Raw genomic sequence first — 16511 nt, 5'->3', positions numbered from 1 at the left:
AAATAAAAATCAAGCTGTAGAAGAGTTTAGCATGTTTCCCAGTTAATCTCTTCAGGTTTCTAATAAGAATGGCTGTACCCATTAAAAAAAAAAAAAATCACATTCTAATTCCAGCATCAACTTTTCTTATTTCAACTTCCATCTGTCTGTTTGTTTTGGTTGGTTGTTTATATTTTGGCTATTAGCATAAAAGTGTTTTCATCATTAAACATCATGTCTTTGTAAAGGTACTGCTAGTCTGAATGAGTAACACCTATCATCTTTACAAAGCGAAACAGGCTCCCTTTTCTAAATTATAATATTTAGAGCATTTCACAATTCTGAAGTGGTTTAACTCCGACTATTCATATGCACTATCTCACAGTACTTTCTGGAAAGTCTCTAAACTAATTCAAGCACCTTGACCAAATTTTAATATTTGCAAAAAGAAAACAAGTTTTAAAAATAAAAACTTCTACAAGTCTCAAAAAACAACTCTTGTGACAGAGGTTCTAATTTTACCACTTGAATGTTAAAGACTACAAGACAGTCTCCCCTGATCCCCACCAAAAGTGATGCAACTTCAATTGACATTAAAAATTAAAGCAAACGTATTTAATTCTTTTCTAGGGAGAAGAAAGCCCACCTTCAGGCTTAAGTATTGAAAGTTAAGCACTGACACTATCCAACTGTCAGAAAAAAAAAAAAAGCTAGAACCTCCAATTTATTTAAAACACAATAAAGGAAAAGCAATATTTTCCTTTTCTACCACCCCTTATTTTTTCAGCTGAATAAATAAACAAAAGGAAAGATTATTTTTCAGAGGTGATAGCTCTGCTGATTTTTTGGGTGATGGATGTAACGATATCTCCACATTAGTAAAATATGGCCTAGGAAAGGCAGTGTAATTTCAGATATTTAAATGAATATGCTACTGAAGTAAAAAAGGCTTGAAGTGATAATTAAATACTGTGTTACATATGTTTTTACATTAGAGACAAGGACATATTGTGCAACCCTTGCTTGCATTGGTGAATACTTACATATAGGAGTATTCTTACTGACGTCAGTGAGACTACTTACGTGCGCAAGAGCTCACTAACACGTAGAGTTGTGCAACAGAGCTCCAAACATGTTTCATTCCACACATAGTTGCAAGCTTTATTTCTCGACCACAAGTTTTTGCCTAATAACGTTAATAATGTTATTTCATTAATGTTGTTCAGAAAAGCATGTGAGAACATACAACTTGTTCAGTGGTATCTGACATCACCGAGTACTTCAGTTAAACACCAAATCAGAGCCACACAAGAATCACAGAAGCACCAAGGCTGGCAGGCACCTCTAGAGATTGCCTAAGCCACCTCCCTACTCAAGCACGGTCAGCTACAGCATTTTGCCCAGGGCCACGAACAGATGGGTTTTGAATGGATGAGATGAACGGAGAGTCTCCAAGGACGGAGGCTCCACAACTTCTTTGGGCAACCTGTGCTGGGACTTGGTCACCCTCACAGTGAAAAGAGTGTTTTCCTGTGTTCAGGTGGAATTCCCCGTGTTTCAATTTGTACCGGCTGCCTCTCGTCCTATCACTGCGCACCACTGAAAAGAGCCTGCCTCCGTCCGTTTCAGTTTCCCCCACAGCTATTTATGCACATGGATAAGATCCCCCTGATTCTTCCCAATGCTGACCAGTCCCAGTCCCATCCACCCTCATGGGCCTTCATTGTGTCTCCTAGTGTGTTCATGTTTCTCTTGTACAGAGGAGCCCAGACGTGTCTCACCAGTGCTGAGTAGAGGGGAAGGATCACCTCCCCTGACCGGCTTCCAATGCTCTTCCTAAGGCAGCCCCAGGATGCTGTTGGCCTTTTTTGCAGGAAGGACACATTGCTTGTTCAGCTTCAAAAGAAATTACTTCAGAACAGCCAGCTAGGAATTACAGAATCCAGTCCTTCAGAGATTCCTGCTTCCTAGCAGGTGAAATAAACGGAATTACCTTCTACTGACTTGGATGTTAACATGGCAGAACAAAAATCAACATGTGGGGGTTGGCTGCTTTTCCAGAAGCTTCCACTGGTGTGGCAACCTTCTACTCAGAACTCATCTAGCAAAACATCTTCCATTAATAATGTTTCAGATAATAATTCAAGTAATCTATTTGTTACTGCTTTAACATTCTCCTGTGGCAACCACAGTAAAATAAAGTTGCACTTTTTCAATTAGGTGCCTAGTTTTTATCACAAAGCTTAAGAAAATACCACAGAATTCAAGGCTAGTTTCAGAAATTAAAAATGAGCAGCTGCATCTTTTCCCTGTCCTCCTCCCCGTCATCATCTCCCCACCCTCTTTTGTTTGTTTTGGAGACAGTGTAGCTCACTACAATATGTTCACCTCCAAAAATCATCCTTAGAAGAAAAGAAAAAAAAAATCGACAGAGCAGAAGTGAAAGGAAAACAGAAGAGCTGGGAACTATGAACTTGTGAGAACTTGAGGACTCAAAAAACGCACACACACAAAAAAAAGGCTAAAAAAAGGCTCTTCAGGCATCCTGTGAATGCAGGAAAATAAACTGCTCTGCGCTGCACCTTTGCTGTAATGACTTACATAAATGCTTTTCACAGGCAAGGATAACAAAGTACTCATTGAGGAAAAAAATCATTTCACGTTTCAGTATAACTCAGCTTTGTAATAACCTGATTTTACCTAAAGACTGGTTAGATGTGACCATCTCCTACACTCAGAAAATACTTTAAAACTATAAAGATGTCCATATAAGACAGACAGTCTAATGCAGGAAATTAAGGTACATTTCAACAGTACTGATCATAAATTTTCACTTTAGTATGTTAAGGTACTGGGAGCTGTGATTCAGATTTCTGCCTGGCATGCTAACCAACTCTAAGTCGTCTTCTTAGACTGTAATGGCCCATTACAGTATCATATAACGACAACAATTCTAAAAACAAAGCTGAAAACCACATTGATAACATAAACAGATTGATCTGCTGTCAAAACCAGCCGGTTAAAAGCTGTGTCATAAGATATCCAATAATGAAGTAAACAAAAAATAAAATAATTTCAAAATCTGTTATTAGACAAATTAAAGAGATTTAACAAATTGGTAGCTTTTCAACTCTTTCATATAACTCTGGGAAGGTATCCAACTTCTGTAGGCTTGAGAATATAAATTTCTGTACAATTCAGTTTACCTGACAATGGCATGAAGGATCTGGGGAAAATGTCAGTACACCCAGATAACTAAAAAGTGACTCTGCGTTGTGCTGCAGGAAAAAGGGCATCATGAGTTCTTTCAAGGATATTGCATCAAAGATAAAAAGCAGTCATAGACAACAATACATTCCTGTTTCTCCTTTAGCACCACTGATGCATTACTTTACAGAATAAAAGCTTAGTTATTTTGGTGAGCAGCAGTTTTGGGTACTTAATAGCAGTGGCAGTTTGCTGCACATGTTCCTTTGTGAGCTAACAAACACACCAGACATTCATACTCACACAAAGCCTCCAGCCTGGCTTTCCAGTAAACAAGCAATCCCGTAATGCTTATGTTCAAATGACAGTGATATATGTACTGTAACTTGCAAGATATTCAAAATATACAAATATTAAAGTCAGTAAATACACAAAGTATTTTCATAAACTGAGTGTACCCAGCATGGCAGCAGCCGATGAAATCTTAATCTGCATGAGGTTTTAATTCTGAGGGGCCAGAGAGTAGCAAAAGGAATGAAGGCAAGCAAATTGTGATAGACAGGCTCTAGAGGATACTGAAACAGGTTACAGTGTGCCATCTGCGACCACTCTTTCATACTGGCAAAACAGGCAGAGTAAAGTTGGGAGAAAGCACAAGGAAAAGAAAAAAGTAAATTTCAGGGGCATGAGGATGAACACAGATCGGACTGTATGCAGAAGGTATGGGCATGAAGCTCTCTGTGGGTAGGCAGCATACAGGACTGGAAAAAAAAAATAAGAATTGAGACAGCTCAAAAAGAGGGAAAAAGTAACACTTTTTGCCACAGTCAAGTTATTGTGTCCACCTGCATGATTTATGTTGGCACAAAGAGTAGCTAGTGGGCATAAACAACCAGGGTCGGGGAAGGCAAAGGCATGTTCTTTTCCTAAAGAACCAGTGTCTAGCTACACTGCTTTGCAGGCATTGTGAAATTACAGCCTAAAACACAGAAGAATGAGAGCATGCCAGCTGAAAGGCCAGGCAGCTACACTTTATCTTGCAAATATGCCACATAGAGAAAATATCTTCAATACAATAAACAAATAATTTACACAACAAATCGTTTTACAGGGTGAGTCCATTGTGTAGAGATATTTTTTTAAAAAAGACAAAGATTACTAGATATCTCCTGTACAGCAACTCAAGCAGCTCAGCCTTTCTGGAACATAAAAATAAGCAGATGCAGACAAAACCAGAATTTTCTGATAATTTGATCACTGTACAACATTGTCTCACATACTGCACATTTTTTCCACATCAACGATTATAACAGCAAGCTAGTTTATTCTATATAGTCTACCTTATTAAACTCCTTTGATTTTATTTATTTTATTTTTTTTTGACAAAAAGAGAGTTGTCCTAACCTTGAAAGTCTCATTTGAAGGTTCATTACATGATCCCTCTTCTATAAACATAAGGAATAAGAGTATTAAAAATCTGAGGCAAACTGTGCAAGGAATTGCCTTAAAAACCTTGGAAACCTCTCCAGACACCTGCAATGCAAGAACAAGATGACCATGCAAGTGTCTTCACAATCACCTGATTTAAAAGGACTGTTTACAAGTGAGAGAGCAAAGTTAGCAACTATTGGTCAGTGATGACTATCTTTAAACTCTTTAGAGAACATGTGGTTTTCCAGCAACAACCTAGCTAAGTTTGAGATTTTAATTTATGAATGCTATTATGCTTCCACCTCCCTTTCTGATTCTCTGGAAAGACAACTCCATTGCTCTGTACATTGTGAAATCCTGGGACATAGGGAGGTTGGATTTCATTTTTGAGATGGTCTGCAGGCAAAGGGATATATCTCTCTGATATAAACTTATATACCTTTTGCTCATAGTTTGTACTATTCCTTTCCTATGATCACTTAAAACTCATCTAACATCTGATTACCACCAAACGGGGCAGTGCTGCTTCATCTTCCAGGACCAACTGCATATTCCAGGTGCTTTCTTGTATTTTCACAAACTTTTGAGTAACTATGTGGTGAACTGCATGGAAAATCCATCCGTCTGAAAACTGATGCAACAAAAAAGTTTGATTTCAGCAGATCTCTTCACTGGGAATAAAAAGAGTAGTGAGGACATCCCATGTGCTGTCAACCTACCTATGTGTTACCTATTTTATTTTATTCTGTTCCCAAAGTCCAGTACACATAATATTAGAATATGTAACTAAAATAACCAAACTTTTTACCACTGTCCGTGAAAAGAATATATTAGAACTAAAGACAGACCAAAGTCCTTCATTATAGCAATCTTCAAAACTGGAATAATCCAGAGCTGTATCTGAATTTCTAGTGCCAGACTCAGTGCCTCCTAATACATAATGTTCACTTCTCTCTTCTCAAGAAAGACATTTTAAACCAGTGTTTTCAGAATATAAAAAATGCTTACTAAGAAAGTACTTACTTACTTTCAGACAAAGAAAAAAATTAGCCAAAGCAGTGTTTTTCAACATCAGTAGGTTACCTAGTAAAGCTGAAGATGTCATCCAGGAGATGCAGACACACTGAAATCAAAACTGCCATTCAAGAACTGCTTTATGCATGACCATTCCTCATGGCTTAGTTTATTTAATAATAAATTAAATAATTCATTTAATTATAATTTTAAAAAGCTTTAGTTAATGTAAAAGTAAAAAGTATTATTTTAAAATAAAAAGATTAAAACCCAATCCTTGTTTCCATGTTCAATTAAAGGTTTACTAGCAGAGTTTTATCTGGACCAGCATTTACAGATTTTCTCCAGGAAAAGCACAACGTAATAACTAAATTCCCTGCCCATAGAAAGCACTGAAAAATAAGTCCCAAATATTAACTCAAATGATGCATGAAAAATGAGTGATTTTACTGATGTAAATAATAGTTATATACAACAACCAATTACCAATTTAAGCAAAAAACATCATTTTCTACATATTCCAACTGCTGCTAGTGAAAACTAGTCCTTTGTCACTTCAATTTTGCAATTAAGCGTAGAAATGGAAAAAAAAAGGCGCATTTTTTTGTAACACTTTTACATTAAGAAAGTTAGCAGATTTTATCTTGTTGGAGCTCTCCAGCTAACATCAAGTTTATCTTGAATTTAAAGCAGAGTATAAACCTTCTTATCAGCAACAAACATAGCTCATACTTTCCAAGCTTACAATTACCATGAATGGAGAATGAAATGCCTGGGTTTTGGTATTTCTTTTTTTAAAATGCTAGATGATGACAATTTTATATCAGTACCAACTCAAAATGTCTTCTTTGGAAGACATAGGCATTTCATGCATCTCAAATAATTTAAGCCCTAAATGTAAATAAAATGTATATTTTGTGCAAATTTTCCACAGAGTAAAACAAATCAGTTGATGTTAAAAATACTCCCAATAAGAATATATCAAGTTTTAACTGAGCAAAAATGTAACCCTAAGCCATTAGCATGATATCCTGCATTCCTCTGATGTGGCATGGCATGCCTTTGAATTTAAAATATAATTTAGTAGATTCATGGCCAACATGGCATTAATTCAAGTTATCAAAAATACTACAAAGTAATCTACCAGATTTCTACTTTGTGGTCATCTTCAGTTTAAAAATAAAAACAAACAAAAAACACACCAAATGCCAACCAACCAACCCAAAACCAAGAAAATCCATTGCAAGAGATCACCTGTTACGAGATTCCTTGACAGACATCTAGGAACTTATTTAAAGAGGACAAATATTTCTCCCGATAGCCAAACCAGGAAAACAATTTTGTTCTACAAAATTGAGAAAAAACATGTTTGAGCTTTGCTCTTCCTCATGCTCAGGGCACACAAACACTAAAGCTTCTAATAGCAGCTCATCTCAGTTTCCTCCAAATCAAAGAAACAACACTTGAGAAATTTCCAAGGGACACTATTGCCTGCTCTTATGGTTCTAAGACAAGAGGGTTGCAAAGGGATACCTAAACATCTAAGACAGCATGAAACAACAATTATGCTCTCTAAATAGCTAAAATAGAATCATATAATAGAATGGCTTGGGTTGGAAGGGAACTTAAATATCACCTAGTGCCAACACCCCTGCCATGGCTAGCTGTCCCAGATCAACTCCTTGTCTTGCATGTGCCTTGACATTGCTTCCAGTAGGATCTGTTCCGTGATCTTCCCAGGCACAGAGGTGAGGCTCACCGGTCTGTAGTTCCCCAGGTCTCCTTTCTTACCCTTACTTGCAGTAAGCATCAGTGTCCCAGCACAGCGACCACAGCACTCAGCTGGCAGCTTTGTTCTCCTGAAACTACTTCTGGTTTTAAAATAGAGACTTTCTACTGTAAAATTTATATATAAAATATAACAACTTGGAGTATTGGGGTTGTTTTTTTTTTTCTCTTTTAAGTATGCCTCCTAGAGCATCTGAGATCACATCCATGCTTTACACACATACACCTTTTTATTGGGCCTTTATTTCAACATGTAACGAGAAGAAGTACTGAACTGCTGTATCAGTTAAGGACTACACTTTCCACTGTCCTACTAGAAATGTGATGCTCATCCTGGAAAGATATTCTGCAGTTAAAATAAACATTTCAAAACCAGTGATAAAATATTACTACTTTGCTCTCAGGATCTAGTGCTCAATCTCACCCTCCCCTCCCGCTCCAGCACCTCATGAAAAAAAAATAAATAAAATCCAACTTTTCACTATATGAGGACATTATTACTAGGAAGTTACTGTATAGATATCTAGTGTGCAGACATGCCACACACACACACACTACAACAACTGCTCCCTTGATGGAGCTTTAATGAAACTGATAGAATCCTACCAAGGATTTTGCCCCTACTGGAAGGGTATATAGTTATTCTTGCCAAACTAACATACCATTTAATAATTTTATACATTTATCTGCTTACTTTATTATAAAAATGCATAAAGCTTATTTCATTTTATCAAGTAAAAATATTAACAGAAAAATTACAATTAATATAATTCAGTACATATGCATGGCATATGTACCTGTCCTGCCATTTAAAGGGAAGAAAAAAAAAAAGGAATATAAAAATTGAAATATTGCTGGACAGTGTGATGATTAAATCAGGGCAAGTGAAAGAACAATCAGAGCTATGTTTATTCACATTAAGATAACAGATTTTTTTCTGTGAATCACAGCAACAAGTTGGAAGCTGTATACAGTCCCTGTTTCAGAGAGCTTTTGATTTTAGATGAGGCACTAAACAGCTTACTTTGGGGAGTATCAGAAAGCAGCTAAACAACTGAATCCAGTATATTAAAGTCTGTTCTGACTGCTTGGAGTATAGAGAAACCTCAGCAGAATAGTGGCACTTTTGTTGGAACAGCACTACCCATGGTCACAGGAAAAAAAAAAAAAAAAGCTAATGCTATGGTATCTCGATGCTGAAAGTTGCTTTATACTTCAGAACAATGACACTGAAATTAATAGAAGTGTCTTCTCTGTTTAATGTCTTGCTTATCAGAGGCAGCATCTTCAAAACATTAGGTTTTCTTTGAAAGAAATATGTCCTGTGCTGCTCTGAAGTAAAATTGTGGGAAATGCAGGAGGACAAAACTTTAAGAACTAATTATTGACTATGATTAGATTAATGTTGTTTAAAAAGGAGTTTTATCAGAGTATACTAACCTCTGGTACACCCTTTTTTTTTGTCTTCAGAGCAGCATAGGACACTGTCACTAGCTTGTTATTTCAAAATAAAGCGCTGACCTCTCTTATAATATTGAAATATGGCATTTCTATCTTTGCCTACAGAATAGATTCTTTTCATTTAAGTATCACCTCAATGTATAATAAACATTAAATAATGAAATCACAGATGATCAAGCATATACATTTTATGAACATATAAAAGAAAGAATGAAGTTAAATGATTTCTGCACTTTGCCTTCTTGTAAGTTTGGATGAGTCCAAATTACTACTATTTCATTCTATGAAAGAATAAATTCAAACATATTGAAAAGCTATGATAAAAACTGTTAATATTCCTGACACTGAAAGATGAGCTCAAGATAGTATTTTAGTCTTAATGTCATTGCTGTACACTCATATCAAATAAGATTGATTTCAACATTGATATATCTTTTACTAGAAACCACATCCATTATTTACAACTCCTAGACACCGTCTAACAGTATATATACTTGTGCACACAATGACTTTGCTCTACGTACCCTGCAAAAACATTTTCAGATGTAATTTGTGTCAGGTCCCTTTAATCAACTAAAGAGCTCTCTCTCTCTCTCTCTTCCATATTCCCCAAAAAATAGTATAGATAAAATATTGGCTGCTCATAAACACAAATCTCCATTAGTTTAATCATATGCTGTTACTGACAACAACATATAATCAGAAGAAATATTTTTGCATTCAGTGATCATCTGTATGACAAAGTGACAACAACCTAGTCTGTCCAAAGCCAGAAATGGAAGCTGCTGACCTTAGTCTTGAGTGTAGTAAAAAGCTCCAAGTTCACTAGAATTCACTTCCATGTGAAAAGGACCCGTAATAGCATTCAGAATGGCAGGGTTGAATTTTCATTCTTTGGTCTTACTGTGCCTTGCTGGCAAGCATATCAGTAAGCCTGAGTCAAGACTTCAAATTCCCCCAGCATAGGGTACTCACTTTCTATTTAAAAAGAAAAAATAAAAATAAATAATAATAATAAAAAAACACCACTCATAGAATGAAAACATTTCTATTGGACATTTTCTTCTACTTTCCATATTCCTATGCACACAGTAATCTATTCTGAGGGCTCAACACCAATCAGATTATAAGTATGAACATCAATTCCCAGTAACACACAGAATTACAGGAAAATACATCTCAAACATCAGAAGAACAATTTTAAAAACAGTATATGAGGGGGCTTGTACTTAAGGGCCTAGCATCCTAAGACTCTCATCTAATTTGTCCTATTTTCAGAACTGGAAAGCATTCCTATCAACTCTCTCTTAACTCAATGGGAGTTCTCTGTGTAATGTTGCCAAGTCCTAAATGAGCAGTCCACTGCTGTTTGCTTTTTTTATTTTTTTTCTTCCCTCCTAACCCCCAAGCCCACCCCCCCACTACAACTTAACCCAGAACAGTATAATTTAAAAACAAAACAAAACAAACAAACAAACAAAAAACATTCAGGGTCTAATGATTTTTCAGGTCACCCATAAATTCTGAGAGCAGCAACAAGTTTTCACACTTCAGCCTAAAAAAAGACAGACGTATATCCAACAAAATTAGGGCAGTCTGAAATGCAGCAATCATTATATGAACCTTTCTAAAACAGTATTATATTGAGTAGAGACACAGAAAAATTCTTGCTTGCATCTAAATTTGTGAATTCACCTATAAAAAGCATCACTGATCTTTACACCTGCAGAAAGTTATAAATTCTCACTGAAACATCTTCTGTGATGAGATAAAGGAAGATGAATCAAAAGCCTTACCACTGCTTTTGGATAATTCCCTCAGATGTCACATTCACAAGAAAGCATCCCTATACTTATTACAGGAAGCATAGGGTAGTATGACAATAACAGAAATTTAATTTGAGACTTTAAAACAGTACTGTAAAAGACAACAAGACAAATTTGTGGAGATTATATCCTCACCTAAAGATGGCAGATGCTTTACCAAGCTTTTTAAAGATGATATAATCCTGTAGAAGCCTGAGAAAAAAATATTTCTATGACAGTCATCCAACCTGCTTTGATTCTTTCATAAATCCTACTGCTTAGTGGAGAAGAATTGTACATATTTGGATAATTCATACCCAGTTATAATAACGTGCTGTAATAACATTCTGGCCTTCAAGTGATAAAAGGAAAAGTGTCAGTTTAAATTATTTTAAATCATGAGCCTCCAAAACTTTTCTTTGTGATGTGCAGGCAGTGCAAAAAAACAGCTAGAGACTCTAGGCAACAACTGTCCCGTCACTGCTTCCCTCTAATCCACTCATTGCATTCCCTCAGTCCATGAAATTTGAGCTTGCACCTTTAATTTTAACCCCACACCTTCTTTTGAAATGAAACCTTCTATTAACCAGTTTTGTTGTTTCAAAATATTTTCCTCAGTATTTAGTAAAGGAAGAAAGAATGTGTTTTGTCAACCACTGGTAAAACAAACAAACAAAGGCACACACAAGCAGACTGCACATGTCACCCAAGATTATACGCAAAAACACACCTGTTACCTCCAAAGCTCACATTTTGCATTTACATTCATCATTTTGTATCAGTGTAGAAACAACAATACAATGTAAGTGTGCACTACATTATCCATCACATCAGACCGCCTTGTTAACTTTATTCACGCCTAAATTGTTTCCTGCCCAGACTTTGGTGATTCCCCATATACAGTATTAAATGACCACATTTTTCACAAAGCTTGAATGCTGTGGCTACATTCTGTTGTCATACTAGTTTTTAAGTTTGTGATTTGTTCATTTGTTTGTTTGTTTTGTTTTAATCATCTCTCTTCTCCCTCTCCACCACAGACTTCCTACAGCCACTGTCAGGGTGAAATTTTTTAAGTGACATATTGTTTTTTGGACTTTCTATGGTCAAATTCTCACTTTCTGAAATTCAAGCATTCACCTAATCTCTTTGTCTCCTCATTTTGCATCTTCCACCTGGGCTCCTCCTTCATCTTCACCTGGCAGTTTTCCACTACTGGGGACTGAGATACTGAACTTTCAGTTGTGTTTAGTCTACATACACATCAAGAATAGTTTGTGCCCTCTGTAAACAGTAAGTTCCTATTTGAAGTATCAAATATCTAAATACTGCCCCAATTCTTTCCTTTTAGATTTTAAATTACTACTAATGCACTTTGGAAGACACAAAGAAAGTAAAAGCAAACCAAACTGCTTAATCACATTAATTTAACAACAGCATAATGTTCACATGCCAAATTCTGTTTTCAAAGAAGCAAAAGACCTGTAAAAGAAGTTTAACCTATTGTTTTATGTAAAAGTAAAAAGAGAAGGTGATTTCTAATTTTGTATATCTTGCATTTTCTGCCAATCTCCATAGCAGGGTCTAAAAGTCTTAAATGCAAATCATTCCTTAACTGTCTTTTTAAAAATTATTTAATATTTTAAGTTAGTGAAAATAAAGCTGAAATGTCCATTTTTGCTATTACAATATGTGGATTTAATTCCTTATTTTTTATAGATTTGAAGTTATACAATAGAGGTGATCAAAAAATCCAACTCAATTGCACAGTAACCAACACAGAACATGAAAGAATTTCTCTTATCTGAAGCAAGATCACACAAGCACTTTTAAGTGTATCCCTCTTCAGATACTATTTGAAAGCTATTTTGAAAAATCTATAGTAGTAGGCCTTCCAGTTTGTATTGCTCTCATGTCCACATATTCCGTACTATTTAATCTGTATCTCCCTGATCAAAATCCTGCATTTTCTCCTGTAATACCGTGACTTCCTATGGAAAACTGTTTTTTTCCATGTAACAATTTCTGTCAGATTGACTCATATTCTACATCACCCTCTTCACTTCATCTTCTCTTTTCTAGACCAATTAAAGCTTACTATGTCTTCTAAACCTCTTACAATTTCTGCTGCTTTCCTTTGGATTCTGACTCATTTATATCCTCACAGTTTGGCGTTCCAGTGTAAGCATACGTGTTAGTTTAGCTAGAGCCTCACCAATGGTAAATAGAGTGGAAATGTTATTTCTCATTGCACCTGTAATATTTCTGCAAGTAAAACTTTCACCATACTTTGTTGACTTACTCATTCTGCTGCCCAGTAGGAATCTATCCCCATATCTGATTCTGTAGTACTTCTGCCTAGCTATTTCTAGTTTTATATTTGCATATACTGTATTTAGTACTATTTATCATACTTTGCTTTGTTCATTGCAAATCACTACTCCAGTTTTGAGATTTTCAAATGATAAAGATTCTCACTTTCTTGGTAGCATCCAGTGATTTCTGTGCATGTATTCCTTCTTCCATGAAAGACATAAAACATACCTAGGCCAAAAGAAGATTTGTATTGCCTGTCAGGCTCAAGAACAAGTGACTAATAATTTCTCTTTGAGTAACTTTTTTCAGTTGGTAAAATAATCTTATTATAACAACTTAAGCGAGAGTTTTCTGTTTTACTTATGATAATGCTAACGCACCCAACAGCATTAAAGTTGAGATAAAGTTCTGTAGGTCACCACAGCAGCTCTCAAAGCCAAGAGCAGAAAAGCCTGAAATGGTATAGGAGGAAGAGAGTAAAACAGAGCACAAGCAGCATTCAATTTATCATCATAAAGTCCACTGCCACATAAAAGTCAGGGAAATGACAGACAGCTACTGTTGTTATCCTCCTGAATGCCTAAGGGATGAAAATTTGGGAGTGCCTCTCTGAAGGCACACCAAGAAAACACACAATGGCACTGTCCCCATGCTGCAAAACAATTGCCTCACAGGGAAACTGCTTCTCTTGCTGCCCAGGACAGAAACACAACACACCCAGGCAGAGTTGCAGGTGAGCAGCCCTTGCTGTGGGACAAAGAGGAGGAGGTAGGCTACCGAAACCCAGTATTGACTGGAAGGGAGGGTACTACATGTAACCCATACAGAATTAGGGCCTGGACAAAAGAGATCAAGAGGAATGTCATCAAGTCTTACTGCCTGGACCACACCTAGCTCCATAAATATTCTTTGCCTGTTGTGTTCCTACTATGCACCATTAATACAACTATCTAATGTTTGGTCAAAGAAAACCTTTCTAGAGTCATTACTTCAGTCCTAAGTGCTCACTGCATCTGTGAATTTTCTCTGACTCCACTGTCTAGCTTCTTCTACAGAACATCTTGGGTTTTGTTTCACACAAGCTGTAACTCATCTCTCTCCATTTTCAATTCTTCTCACAGTGGTACATTTTTCCAGTTACTCTTCATAACTTAACTTCCCTATTCCGCCATTCATGTCAAATGAATGTCCAATATTAATGTTATAAAACATTTAGAACATGTTAAATATTAAGAATGTGTCAAATATTAAACCACCCACTCACACAATATCATGTCTTTTTAAATAATGGAGTTATTCTAAAAGGGCTTTGATTAGCGAAATTAAGTATTTGTCTTATAGCAGTTTTTATTCAGGAAAAAAAAAGATTTCATGATTTCTATGAAGTAATATAAGCAATAGGAAAAAAAATAAAAAACACCATAATAACAAAAGAAAAAGAAGAATACAACACCTGGTGCTTACCTTAAAGACAATGAGATCATGCTTTTGACTTTAATGAAATCCTTTTCAGCCTCCAAACAGCAAAAGGACAAAAACCTGGTCCTGAGGGAACTGGCTGATGTAGCTGCCAAGCCTCTCTCCATCATATTTGAAAAGTCCTGGCAGTCAGGTGAAATCCCTAGTGACTGGAAAAAGGGAAACATCACTCCCATTTTTAAAAAGGGTAAGGACGGAGACCTGGGGAACTACAAGCTGGTAAGTTCCACTTCTGTGCCTGGGAAGATCATGGAACAAATCCTCCTGGAAGCAATGCCAAGGCACATGCAAGACAAGGAGGTGATATAGGACAGCCAGCATGGCTTCACCAAGAGCAAATCGTGCCTGGCCAATCTGATGGCCTTCTATGATGGAGTGACTACATCAGCTAATGAGGGAAGACCAACCGATGTCATCTACCTGGACTTCTGCAAGGCCTTGAAGACAGTCCCACATGACATCTCTAACACAAATTGGAGAGAGAGGGATCTGAAGAGTGAACTGTTTGGTGGATAAGGAATTGGCTGGATTGCTGCAGCCAGAGAGTTGTGTTCAATGGCCCTATGTCCAGGTGGAGGACAGTGGCAAGCAGTGTCTTTTAGGGTTCCATCTTGGGACCAGCACTCTTTCATATCTTTATCGATGACATAGATAGTAGGATCAAATGCAACCTCAGCAAGTTTGCAGATGACACCAAGCTGAATGGTGCAGTTGATAAAACAGATGGAAGGGATGCCATCCAAAGGGACCTGGACAAGCTTGAGAAGTGGGCCTATGTGAACCTAAAGAGGTTTAACAAGACAAAGCGCAAGGTGCTGCACCTGGGTCGAGGCAATCCCAGACAGGAGTACAGACTGGGAGAAGAACTCATTGAGAACAGCCCTGCAGAGAAGGACTTGGGGGTTCTGGTGGACAAAAAGTTCAACGTGAGTCATCAGTGTGTGCTTACAGCCCCAAAAGCCAACTGCTTCCTGGGCTGCATCAACAGAGGTGTGGCGGAGGTGATTGTCCTCCTTCTGCCCTTGTGAGGCCCCACCCAGAGTGCTGCATCCAGCTTTGGGGCCCCCAGCACAAAAAAAGACGAGGACCTGTGACAGTGCGTCGAGAGGAGGGCCAGGAGGATGATCAGAGGGCTGGCTCACCTCTCCTATGATTACGTGCTGAGAGCGCTGTGGTAGTTCAGCCAAAGAAGAGAATGCTTTGGGATGACCTCATAGTACTTAAAGGAGACTTATTAGAAAGATGGAGAGTGACGTTTTACTTGGGAAGATAGTGATAAGACAGGGAGGAATGATTTCAAACTAAAAGAGGGGAGGTTTAGATTAGATGTCAGGAGGTAATTCTTCACTCAGAGGGTGGTGAGCCACTGGAAGAGGTTGCCCGTAGGCCAAATTAAATGGGGCTTTGAGCAACCTGATCTAGTGGGTGGCATCCCTGCCCATGGCAGGAAGGTTGGAACCGGATGATCCTTAAGGTCCCTTCCAACTCAAGACATTCAGTGATCCTATGAAAATTGTAGAATTACTTGCACTAAAACACAATTTTCTTTTCACACGGTTATAAAATTATGCTTTTTAAATGAGATTTTAAAAGTTATTTTGTATTTTATAGACATTAACATTTTGTGGGTAAAAATAATCAGAATCACAGTACATTGGAAATTAATACTATATATGATAGCTTCAGAATGCAGACTCAAAATGTTTTTGACTTCAAATTCTGTCAAAAATTATTTAGAGGATAATCATTCTTGAATACATAGGGTGAAACTTCATACAATGGAAGTTGCATGGTGGAATTAGGCCTCTATTCATTACAGTATCAACGTATACTTTCTCTTGCAAAGTTTAAGCAGAAGAGAAGATTTTTCAGAAAAAGGATCTCTTTAGATGTGGCAATTATAAAAAACATACAAGTATGTATACAGTGTTTTGATCCTTCTTTTTATACTATTTTTGTTGTCAATATTTACCTCATTATCAGCCATTGCAGCCATGCTTCAAAACACATTTTCTTGAATAGTGTTCTACA

At 37.0% G+C, this 16511-nt stretch overlaps 1 protein-coding gene and 1 long non-coding RNA gene across 6 annotated transcripts in view; one reads left to right on the top strand and one right to left on the bottom strand.

Moving 5' to 3' along the window:
- The window catches only part of PDE10A (phosphodiesterase 10A), a 190777-nt gene that overhangs the window by 121620 nt on the left and 52646 nt on the right, over positions 1 to 16511 (bottom strand). The window lies entirely within an intron of this gene.
- The window catches only part of LOC308193613, a 50478-nt gene continuing 44284 nt past the window's right edge, over positions 10318 to 16511 (top strand). Inside the window, exon 1 of the long non-coding RNA XR_013949813.1 lies at positions 10318 to 16511. This exon is cut by the window's right edge and continues 42106 nt beyond it. This is a non-coding gene — a long non-coding RNA (uncharacterized lncRNA).

Source organism: Anser brachyrhynchus (genome assembly GCF_964034855.1).
Source record: "Anser brachyrhynchus genome assembly, chromosome: 3".
Taxonomy (NCBI): domain Eukaryota; kingdom Metazoa; phylum Chordata; class Aves; order Anseriformes; family Anatidae; genus Anser; species Anser brachyrhynchus.
This window is presented reverse-complemented; position numbering and strand designations above follow the sequence as displayed.